Raw genomic sequence first — 13,076 nt, 5'->3', positions numbered from 1 at the left:
GCAGAGGTAGACTCTGTGGACTATCAAGGGTGTTGCCCGTCTAGTATGTGTCTGAGAGGCGCAAGAGCATTACCCTGCCCTTCCCTCATAGTATGCAACCTGCCCTCTGTCCGTCCTTTTTCTATCTGCTTTCCTCCACTGGAAAGACACTGTCAGATATGAGGATCCGCCTGATGCAGTTTGCCTGAAACAGAAGGTCCTAGAGTCAAGGCGATGGACGTCTGATACTAGAGCCCTATAAGCGACTATTCCTGTTTCCCACAATGCAGTCCCAGCAGCTTCTTTCTTGGACAGACTGAACACTGCCACGAATCCCTCCTCAAGCACACTTGTCTCCCAATGTGTGAAGCTTTTTTGACAAGAAAGATAGTACGGATGACAACCGGTCGTGAACATCCATATGTGTTTGGGATGCCTACTCACCATAGGCTGCACTTACTCACAGTACCCAAAGTGCCCATAGTCCGTCTCTGTTCTATCTTCATTCCTCCAAGGAGAAGACACTGTTATGAATGAGTATCCACCTGAAGTCGTTTTCCCAAACAGATATTTTCCTATGAATCACCTGTAAGGGCCCTGTGTGCAACACTTAATCATTTCAACACAGACAGTTCCCAGAGCTACCCACTTTCCAGAGATTCGTCCCTGTCATGAGTACGTCCTAGAACGCCGTTCCTCGTGACATTAGAAGTGTTTTGAGCAGAGGTGGACACTGGGGAATCGACACAGAAACAGAGTGTGGATGACCATATGTCGTGCACATTCCTTATTGGTTTTGGATGCCTACACGCTATAGCCTGCACTTCATTCACAGTATCTGAAGTGCCCATAGTCCGTCCTTGTTCTACCTTCATTCCTTAATGGAGAAGACACTGTTATGAGTGAGTATCCAACTGAACTAGTTTCCCTGAATAGCACTTTACTATGAACACAGGTAAGAGCCCTATATGGAACACATCATGATCTCACCACAGACACGTACCACAGTTTCCAGCTTTGCACAGACGCATCCCTGTAATGAGTACGTCCCATGGCACTGTTTTCTCAGAACATTTGAAGTGTTTTGAGCAGAGCTAGACTCTGCGGAATATCAAGGGTGCTGCACGTCGAGTATGTGTCTGTGAGGCCAAGTGCATTACCCTGCCCTTCACTCACAGTATGCAACCTGCCCTCTCTCCGTCCTTTTTCTATCTGCTTTCCTCCACTGGAAAGACACTGTCAGAAAGGAGAATGCGCCTCAAGGAGTTTGCCTCAAACAGAATGTCCTATGCTCGAGGGGATGGCCATCTGACACTAGAGCCCTATACGCGCCTATTCCTGTTTAGCACACAGGCAGTCCTAACAGCTTCTTTCATGAAACATTCAACAAGGCCTCGAAACCCACCTAAAACAGACTTCCCTCCAAAGGTTTGAAGCCTTTTCGACAGAGAAACAGAGTGAGGATAACCACAGGTATTGAACATCCACTATGTGTTTGGGATGCCTAAGCGCCTTAGGCTGCACTTCACTCAGTGTACCTGCGGTGCCCATAGTCCGTCCCTGTTCTACCTTATTTCGTAAAAGGAGAACACACTGGTTGGATTGAGTATCCACCAGGACTCGTTTCTCTGCATAGGTACCTTCCTCGGAACACAGGTAAGTGCCTTGTAGGGAACACATCATGATTTCAACAAAGACAGGTACCACTGTATTCAGTTTTGCACAGAGGCTTCCTTGTCATGAGTACGTGCCATATCACAGTTGTCTCGCAAAATTGAAGTGTTTGGAGCAGAGGTAGACTCTGTGAACTCTCAAGGGTTTTCCACTGCCAGTATGTGTCTTAGAGGCCTAAGTGCATTTCCCTGCCCTTCACACACAGTATGCAACCTGCCCTCTGTCCGGCCTTGTTCTATCATCTTTCCTCCACTGGAAAGAGACTGTCAGATATGAGGATCCGCCTGAAGCAGTTTGCCTGAAACAGAATGTCCTAGGGTCAAGGGGATGGACGTCTGATACTAGAGCCCTATTCGCGACTATTCCTGTTTGCCACAATGCAGTCCCAGCAGCTTCTTTCTTGGACAGACTGAACACTGCCACGAATCCCTCCTCAAGCACACTTGTCTCCCAATGTGTGAAGCTTTCTTGACACGAAAGACAGTACGGATGACAACTGGTCGTGAACATCCATTATGTGTTTGGGATGCCTACGCACCATAGGCTGCACTTCACTCACAGTACCCAAAGTGCCCATAGTCCGTTTCTGTTCTATCTTCATTCCTCCAAGGAGAAGACACTGTTATGAATGAGTATCCACCTGAAGTCGTTTCCCCAAACAGATATTTTCCTATGAATCACCTGTCAGGGCCCTGTGTGCAACACTTAATCATTTCAACACAGACAGGTCCCGGAGCTACGCACTTTCCACAGATTCGTCCCTGTGATGAGTACGTCCTAGAACGCCGTTCGTCGTGACATTAGAAGTGTTTTGAGCAGAGGTAGACACTGGGGAATCGACACGGAAACAGAGTGCGGATGACCACATGTCGTGCACATTCCTTATTGGTTTTGGATGCCTACACGTTATAGCCTGCACTTCATTCACAGTATCTGAAGTGCCCACAGTCCGTCCTTGTTCTACCTTCATTCCTTAAAGGAGAAGACACTGTTATGAGTGAGTATCCAACTGAACTAGCTTCCCTGAATAGACACTTTACTATGTACACAGGTAAGCGCCCTGTATGGAAAACATCATGACCTCACCACAGACAGGTACCACAGTTTCCAGCTTTACACAGACGCATCCCTGTCATGAGTACGTCCCATGGCACAGTTATCTCAGGACATTTGAAGTGTTTTGAGCAGAGGTAGACTCTGTGGACTATCAAGGGTGTTGCCCGTCTAGTATGTGTCTGAGAGGCGCAAGAGCATTACCCTGCCCTTCCCTCATAGTATGCAACCTGCCCTCTGTCCGTCCTTTTTCTATCTGCTTTCCTCCACTGGAAAGACACTGTCAGATATGAGGATCCGCCTGATGCAGTTTGCCTGAAACAGAAGGTCCTAGAGTCAAGGCGATGGACGTCTGATACTAGAGCCCTATAAGCGACTATTCCTGTTTCCCACAATGCAGTCCCAGCAGCTTCTTTCTTGGACAGACTGAACACTGCCACGAATCCCTCCTCAAGCACACTTGTCTCCCAATGTGTGAAGCTTTTTTGACAAGAAAGATAGTACGGATGACAACCGGTCGTGAACATCCATATGTGTTTGGGATGCCTACTCACCATAGGCTGCACTTCACTCACAGTACCCAAAGTGCCCATAGTCCGTCTCTGTTCTATCTTCATTCCTCCAAGGAGAAGACACTGTTATGAATGAGTATCCACCTGAAGTCGTTTTCCCAAACAGATATTTTCCTATGAATCACCTGTAAGGGCCCTGTGTGCAACACTTAATCATTTCAACACAGACAGTTCCCAGAGCTACCCACTTTCCAGAGATTCGTCCCTGTCATGAGTACGTCCTAGAACGCCATTCCTCGTGACATTAGAAGTGTTTTGAGCAGAGGTGGACACTGGGGAATCGACACAGAAACAGAGTGTGGATGACCATATGTCGTGCACATTCCTTATTGGTTTTGGATGCCTACACGCTATAGCCTGCACTTCATTCACAGTATCTGAAGTGCCCATAGTCCGTCCTTGTTCTACCTTCATTCCTTAATGGAGAAGACACTGTTATGAGTGAGTATCCAACTGAACTAGTTTCCCTGAATAGCACTTTACTATGAACACAGGTAAGAGCCCTATATGGAACACATCATGATCTCACCACAGACACGTACCACAGTTTCCAGCTTTGCACAGACGCATCCCTGTAATGAGTACGTCCCATGGCACTGTTTTCTCAGAACATTTGAAGTGTTTTGAGCAGAGCTAGACTCTGCGGAATATCAAGGGTGCTGCACGTCGAGTATGTGTCTGTGAGGCCAAGTGCATTACCCTGCCCTTCACTCACAGTATGCAACCTGCCCTCTCTCCGTCCTTTTTCTATCTGCTTTCCTCCACTGGAAAGACACTGTCAGAAAGGAGAATGCGCCTCAAGGAGTTTGCCTCAAACAGAATGTCCTATGCTCGAGGGGATGGCCATCTGACACTAGAGCCGTATACGCGCCTATTCCTGTTTAGCACACAGGCAGTCCTAACAGCTTCTTTCATGAAACATTCAACAAGGCCTCGAAACCCACCTAAAACAGACTTCCCTCCAAAGGTTTGAAGCCTTTTCGACAGAGAAACAGAGTGAGGATAACCACAGGTATTGAACATCCACTATGTGTTTGGGATGCCTAAGCGCCTTAGGCTGCACTTCACTCAGTGTACCTGCGGTGCCCATAGTCCGTCCCTGTTCTACCTTATTTCGTAAAAGGAGAACACACTGGTTGGATTGAGTATCCACCAGGACTCGTTTCTCTGCATAGGTACCTTCCTCGGAACACAGGTAAGTGCCTTGTAGGGAACACATCATGATTTCAACAAAGACAGGTACCACTGTATTCAGATTTGCACAGAGGCTTCCTTGTCATGAGTACGTGCCATATCACAGTTGTCTCGCAAAATTGAAGTGTTTGGAGCAGAGGTAGACTCTGTGAACTCTCAAGGGTTCAATACACTGCCAGTATGTGTCTTAGAGGCCTAAGTGCATTTCCCTGCCCTTCACACACAGTATGCAACCTGCCCTCTGTCCGGCCTTGTTCTATCATCTTTCCTCCACTGGAAAGAGACTGTCAGATATGAGGATCCGCCTGAAGCAGTTTGCCTGAAACAGAATGTCCTAGGGTCAAGGGGATGGACGTCTGATACTAGAGCCCTATTCGCGACTATTCCTGTTTGCCACAATGCAGTCCCAGCAGCTTCTTTCTTGGACAGACTGAACACTGCCACGAATCCCTACTCAAGCACACTTGTCTCCCAATGTGTGAAGCTTTCTTGACACGAAAGACAGTACGGATGACAACTGGTCGTGAACATCCATTATGTGTTTGGGATGCCTACGCACCATAGGCTGCACTTCACTCACAGTACCCAAAGTGCCCATAGTCCGTCTCTGTTCTATCTTCATTCCTCCAAGGAGAAGACACTGTTATGAATGAGTATCCACCTGAAGTCGTTTCCCCAAACAGATATTTTCCTATGAATCACCTGTCAGGGCCCTGTGTGCAACACTTAATCATTTCAACACAGACAGGTCCCAGAGCTACGCACTTTCCACAGATTCGTCCCTGTGATGAGTACGTCCTAGAACGCCGTTCGTCGTGACATTAGAAGTGTTTTGAGCAGAGGTAGACACTGGGGAATCGACACGGAAACAGAGTGCGGATGACCACATGTCGTGCACATTCCTTATTGGTTTTGGATGCCTACACGTTATAGCCTGCACTTCATTCACAGTATCTGAAGTGCCCACAGTCCGTCCTTGTTCTACCTTCATTCCTTAAAGGAGAAGACACTGTTATGAGTGAGTATCCAACTGAACTAGCTTCCCTGAATAGACACTTTACTATGTACACAGGTAAGCGCCCTGTATGGAACACATCATGACCTCACCACAGACAGGTACCACAGTTTCCAGCTTTACACAGACGCATCCCTGTCATGAGTACGTCCCATGGCACAGTTATCTCAGGACATTTGAAGTGTTTTGAGCAGAGGTAGACTCTGTGGACTATCAAGGGTGTTGCCCGTCTAGTATGTGTCTGAGAGGCGCAAGAGCATTACCCTGCCCTTCCCTCATAGTATGCAACCTGCCCTCTGTCCGTCCTTTTTCTATCTGCTTTCCTCCACTGGAAAGACACTGTCAGATATGAGGATCCGCCTGATGCAGTTTGCCTGAAACAGAAGGTCCTAGAGTCAAGGCGATGGACGTCTGATACTAGAGCCCTATAAGCGACTATTCCTGTTTCCCACAATGCAGTCCCAGCAGCTTCTTTCTTGGACAGACTGAACACTGCCACGAATCCCTCCTCAAGCACACTTGTCTCCCAATGTGTGAAGCTTTTTTGACAAGAAAGACAGTACGGATGACAACCGGTCGTGAACATCCATATGTGTTTGGGATGCCTACTCACCATAGCCTGCACTTCACTCACAGTACCCAAAGTGCCCATAGTCCGTCTCTGTTCTATCTTCATTCCTCCAAGGAGAAGACACTGTTATGAATGAGTATCCACCTGAAGTCGTTTTCCCAAACAGATATTTTCCTATGAATCACCTGTAAGGGCCCTGTGTGCAACACTTAATCATTTCAACACAGACAGTTCCCAGAGCTACCCACTTTCCAGAGATTCGTCCCTGTCATGAGTACGTCCTAGAACGCCGTTCCTCGTGACATTAGAAGTGTTTTGAGCAGAGGTGGACACTGGGGAATCGACACAGAAACAGAGTGTGGATGACCATATGTCGTGCACATTCCTTATTGGTTTTGGATGCCTACACGCTATAGCCTGCACTTCATTCACAGTATCTGAAGTGCCCATAGTCCGTCCTTGTTCTACCTTCATTCCTTAATGGAGAAGACACTGTTATGAGTGAGTATCCAACTGAACTAGTTTCCCTGAATAGCACTTTACTATGAACACAGGTAAGAGCCCTATATGGAACACATCATGATCTCACCACAGACACGTAGCACAGTTTCCAGCTTTGCACAGACGCATCCCTGTAATGAGTACGTCCCATGGCACTGTTTTCTCAGAACATTTGAAGTGTTTTGAGCAGAGCTAGACTCTGCGGAATATCAAGGGTGCTGCACGTCGAGTATGTGTCTGTGAGGCCAAGTGCATTACCCTGCCCTTCACTCACAGTATGCAACCTGCCCTCTCTCCGTCCTTTTTCTATCTGCTTTCCTCCACTGGAAAGACACTGTCAGAAAGGAGAATGCGCCTCAAGGAGTTTGCCTCAAACAGAATGTCCTATGCTCGAGGGGATGGCCATCTGACACTAGAGCCCTATACGCGCCTATTCCTGTTTAGCACACAGGCAGTCCTAACAGCTTCTTTCATGAAACATTCAACAAGGCCTCGAAACCCACCTAAAACAGACTTCCCTCCAAAGGTTTGAAGCCTTTTCGACAGAGAAACAGAGTGAGGATAACCACAGGTATTGAACATCCACTATGTGTTTGGGATGCCTAAGCGCCTTAGGCTGCACTTCACTCAGTGTACCTGCGGTGCCCATAGTCCGTCCCTGTTCTACCTTATTTCGTAAAAGGAGAACACACTGGTTGGATTGAGTATCCACCAGGACTCGTTTCTCTGCATAGGTACCTTCCTCGGAACACAGGTAAGTGCCTTGTAGGGAACACATCATGATTTCAACAAAGACAGGTACCACAGTATTCAGTTTTGCACAGAGGCTTCCTTGTCATGAGTACGTGCCATATCACAGTTGTCTCGCAAAATTGAAGTGTTTGGAGCAGAGGTAGACTCTGTGAACTCTCAAGGGTTTTCCACTGCCAGTATGTGTCTTAGAGGCCTAAGTGCATTTCCCTGCCCTTCACACACAGTATGCAACCTGCCCTCTGTCCGGCCTTGTTCTATCATCTTTCCTCCACTGGAAAGAGACTGTCAGATATGAGGATCCGCCTGAAGCAGTTTGCCTGAAACAGAATGTCCTAGGGTCAAGGGGATGGACGTCTGATACTAGAGCCCTATTCGCGACTATTCCTGTTTGCCACAATGCAGTCCCAGCAGCTTCTTTCTTGGACAGACTGAACACTGCCACGAATCCCTCCTCAAGCACACTTGTCTCCCAATGTGTGAAGCTTTCTTGACACGAAAGACAGTACGGATGACAACTGGTCGTGAACATCCATTATGTGTTTGGGATGCCTACGCACCATAGGCTGCACTTCACTCACAGTACCCAAAGTGCCCATAGTCCGTCTCTGTTCTATCTTCATTCCTCCAAGGAGAAGACACTGTTATGAATGAGTATCCACCTGAAGTCGTTTCCCCAAACAGATATTTTCCTATGAATCACCTGTCAGGGCCCTGTGTGCAACACTTAATCATTTCAACACAGACAGGTCCCAGAGCTACGCACTTTCCACAGATTCGTCCCTGTGATGAGTACGTCCTAGAACGCCGTTCGTCGTGACATTAGAAGTGTTTTGAGCAGAGGTAGACACTGGGGAATCGACACGGAAACACAGTGCGGATGACCACATGTCGTGCACATTCCTTATTGGTTTTGGATGCCTACACGTTATAGCCTGCACTTCATTCACAGTATCTGAAGTGCCCACAGTCCGTCCTTGTTCTACCTTCATTCCTTAAAGGAGAAGACACTGTTATGAGTGAGTATCCAACTGAACTAGCTTCCCTGAATAGACACTTTACTATGTACACAGGTAAGCGCCCTGTATGGAAAACATCATGACCTCACCACAGACAGGTACCACAGTTTCCAGCTTTACACAGACGCATCCCTGTCATGAGTACGTCCCATGGCACAGTTATCTCAGGACATTTGAAGTGTTTTGAGCAGAGGTAGACTCTGTGGACTATCAAGGGTGTTGCCCGTCTAGTATGTGTCTGAGAGGCGCAAGAGCATTACCCTGCCCTTCCCTCATAGTATGCAACCTGCCCTCTGTCCGTCCTTTTTCTATCTGCTTTCCTCCACTGGAAAGACACTGTCAGATATGAGGATCCGCCTGATGCAGTTTGCCTGAAACAGAAGGTCCTAGAGTCAAGGCGATGGACGTCTGATACTAGAGCCCTATAAGCGACTATTCCTGTTTCCCACAATGCAGTCCCAGCAGCTTCTTTCTTGGACAGACTGAACACTGCCACGAATCCCTCCTCAAGCACACTTGTCTCCCAATGTGTGAAGCTTTTTTGACAAGAAAGATAGTACGGATGACAACCAGTCGTGAACATCCATATGTGTTTGGGATGCCTACTCACCATAGGCTGCACTTCACTCACAGTACCCAAAGTGCCCATAGTCCGTCTCTGTTCTATCTTCATTCCTCCAAGGAGAAGACACTGTTATGAATGAGTATCCACCTGAAGTCGTTTTCCCAAACAGATATTTTCCTATGAATCACCTGTAAGGGCCCTGTGTGCAACACTTAATCATTTCAACACAGACAGTTCCCAGAGCTACCCACTTTCCAGAGATTCGTCCCTGTCATGAGTACGTCCTAGAACGCCGTTCCTCGTGACATTAGAAGTGTTTTGAGCAGAGGTGGACACTGGGGAATCGACACAGAAACAGAGTGTGGATGACCATATGTCGTGCACATTCCTTATTGGTTTTGGATGCCTACACGCTATAGCCTGCACTTCATTCACAGTATCTGAAGTGCCCATAGTCCGTCCTTGTTCTACCTTCATTCCTTAATGGAGAAGACACTGTTATGAGTGAGTATCCAACTGAACTAGTTTCCCTGAATAGCACTTTACTATGAACACAGGTAAGAGCCCTATATGGAACACATCATGATCTCACCACAGACACGTACCACAGTTTCCAGCTTTGCACAGACGCATCCCTGTAATGAGTACGTCCCATGGCACTGTTTTCTCAGAACATTTGAAGTGTTTTGAGCAGAGCTAGACTCTGCGGAATATCAAGGGTGCTGCACGTCGAGTATGTGTCTGTGAGGCCAAGTGCATTACCCTGCCCTTCACTCACAGTATGCAACCTGCCCTCTCTCCGTCCTTTTTCTATCTGCTTTCCTCCACTGGAAAGACACTGTCAGAAAGGAGAATGCGCCTCAAGGAGTTTGCCTCAAACAGAATGTCCTATGCTCGAGGGGATGGCCATCTGACACTAGAGCCCTATACGCGCCTATTCCTGTTTAGCACACAGGCAGTCCTAACAGCTTCTTTCATGAAACATTCAACAAGGCCTCGAAACCCACCTAAAACAGACTTCCCTCCAAAGGTTTGAAGCCTTTTCGACAGAGAAACAGAGTGAGGATAACCACAGGTATTGAACATCCACTATGTGTTTGGGATGCCTAAGCGCCTTAGGCTGCACTTCACTCAGTGTACCTGCGGTGCCCATAGTCCGTCCCTGTTCTACCTTATTTCGTAAAAGGAGAACACACTGGTTGGATTGAGTATCCACCAGGACTCGTTTCTCTGCATAGGTACCTTCCTCGGAACACAGGTAAGTGCCTTGTAGGGAACACATCATGATTTCAACAAAGACAGGTACCACTGTATTCAGTTTTGCACAGAGGCTTCCTTGTCATGAGTACGTGCCATATCACAGTTGTCTCGCAAAATTGAAGTGTTTGGAGCAGAGGTAGACTCTGTGAACTCTCAAGGGTTTTCCACTGCCAGTATGTGTCTTAGAGGCCTAAGTGCATTTCCCTGCCCTTCACACACAGTATGCAACCTGCCCTCTGTCCGGCCTTGTTCTATCATCTTTCCTCCACTGGAAAGAGACTGTCAGATATGAGGATCCGCCTGAAGCAGTTTGCCTGAAACAGAATGTCCTAGGGTCAAGGGGATGGACGTCTGATACTAGAGCCCTATTCGCGACTATTCCTGTTTGCCACAATGCAGTCCCAGCAGCTTCTTTCTTGGACAGACTGAACACTGCCACGAATCCCTCCTCAAGCACACTTGTCTCCCAATGTGTGAAGCTTTCTTGACACGAAAGACAGTACGGATGACAACTGGTCGTGAACATCCATTATGTGTTTGGGATGCCTACGCACCATAGGCTGCACTTCACTCACAGTACCCAAAGTGCCCATAGTCCGTCTCTGTTCTATCTTCATTCCTCCAAGGAGAAGACACTGTTATGAATGAGTATCCACCTGAAGTCGTTTCCCCAAACAGATATTTTCCTATGAATCACCTGTCAGGGCCCTGTGTGCAACACTTAATCATTTCAACACAGACAGGTCCCAGAGCTACCCACTTTCCAGAGATTCGTCCCTGTCATGAGTACGTCCTAGAACGCCGTTCCTCGTGACATTAGAAGTGTTTTGAGCAGAGGTGGACACTGGGGAATCGACACAGAAACAGAGTGTGGATGACCATATGTCGTGCACATTCCTTATTGGTTTTGGATGCCTACACGCTATAGCCTGCACTTCATTCACAGTATCTGAAGTGCCCATAGTCCGTCCTTGTTCTACCTTCATTCCTTAATGGAGAAGACACTGTTATGAGTGAGTATCCAACTGAACTAGTTTCCCTGAATAGCACTTTACTATGAACACAGGTAAGAGCCCTATATGGAACACATCATGATCTCACCACAGACACGTAGCACAGTTTCCAGCTTTGCACAGACGCATCCCTGTAATGAGTACGTCCCATGGCACTGTTTTCTCAGAACATTTGAAGTGTTTTGAGCAGAGCTAGACTCTGCGGAATATCAAGGGTGCTGCACGTCGAGTATGTGTCTGTGAGGCCAAGTGCATTACCCTGCCCTTCACTCACAGTATGCAACCTGCCCTCTCTCCGTCCTTTTTCTATCTGCTTTCCTCCACTGGAAAGACACTGTCAGAAAGGAGAATGCGCCTCAAGGAGTTTGCCTCAAACAGAATGTCCTATGCTCGAGGGGATGGCCATCTGACACTAGAGCCCTATACGCGCCTATTCCTGTTTAGCACACAGGCAGTCCTAACAGCTTCTTTCATGAAACATTCAACAAGGCCTCGAAACCCACCTAAAACAGACTTCCCTCCAAAGGTTTGAAGCCTTTTCGACAGAGAAACAGAGTGAGGATAACCACAGGTATTGAACATCCACTATGTGTTTGGGATGCCTAAGCGCCTTAGGCTGCACTTCACTCAGTGTACCTGCGGTGCCCATAGTCCGTCCCTGTTCTACCTTATTTCGTAAAAGGAGAACACACTGGTTGGATTGAGTATCCACCAGGACTCGTTTCTCTGCATAGGTACCTTCCTCGGAACACAGGTAAGTGCCTTGTAGGGAACACATCATGATTTCAACAAAGACAGGTACCACTGTATTCAGTTTTGCACAGAGGCTTCCTTGTCATGAGTACGTGCCATATCACAGTTGTCTCGCAAAATTGAAGTGTTTGGAGCAGAGGTAGACTCTGTGAACTCTCAAGGGTTTTCCACTGCCAGTATGTGTCTTAGAGGCCTAAGTGCATTTCCCTGCCCTTCACACACAGTATGCAACCTGCCCTCTGTCCGGCCTTGTTCTATCATCTTTCCTCCACTGGAAAGAGACTGTCAGATATGAGGATCCGCCTGAAGCAGTTTGCCTGAAACAGAATGTCCTAGGGTCAAGGGGATGGACGTCTGATACTAGAGCCCTATTCGCGACTATTCCTGTTTGCCACAATGCAGTCCCAGCAGCTTCTTTCTTGGACAGACTGAACACTGCCACGAATCCCTCCTCAAGCACACTTGTCTCCCAATGTGTGAAGCTTTCTTGACACGAAAGACAGTACGGATGACAACTGGTCGTGAACATCCATTATGTGTTTGGGATGCCTACGCACCATAGGCTGCACTTCACTCACAGTACCCAAAGTGCCCATAGTCCGTCTCTGTTCTATCTTCATTCCTCCAAGGAGAAGACACTGTTATGAATGAGTATCCACCTGAAGTCGTTTCCCCAAACAGATATTTTCCTATGAATCACCTCTAAGGGCCCTGTGTGCAACACTTAATCATTTCAACACAGACAGGTCCCAGAGCTACGCACTTTCCACAGATTCGTCCCTGTGATGAGTACGTCCTAGAACGCCGTTCGTCGTGACATTAGAAGTGTTTTGAGCAGAGGTAGACACTGGGGAATCGACACGGAAACACAGTGCGGATGACCACATGTCGTGCACATTCCTTATTGGTTTTGGATGCCTACACGTTATAGCCTGCACTTCATTCACAGTATCTGAAGTGCCCACAGTCCGTCCTTGTTCTACCTTCATTCCTTAAAGGAGAAGACACTGTTATGAGTGAGTATCCAACTGAACTAGCTTCCCTGAATAGACACTTTACTATGTACACAGGTAAGCGCCCTGTATGGAAAACATCATGACCTCACCACAGACAGGTACCACAGTTTCCAGCTTTACACAGACGCATCCCTGTCATGA

Source organism: Neovison vison, chromosome 13 (genome assembly GCF_020171115.1).
Source record: "Neovison vison isolate M4711 chromosome 13, ASM_NN_V1, whole genome shotgun sequence".
Classification (NCBI taxonomy): Eukaryota; Metazoa; Chordata; class Mammalia; order Carnivora; family Mustelidae; genus Neogale; species Neogale vison.
Note: the sequence above shows the minus strand (reverse complement) of the source record.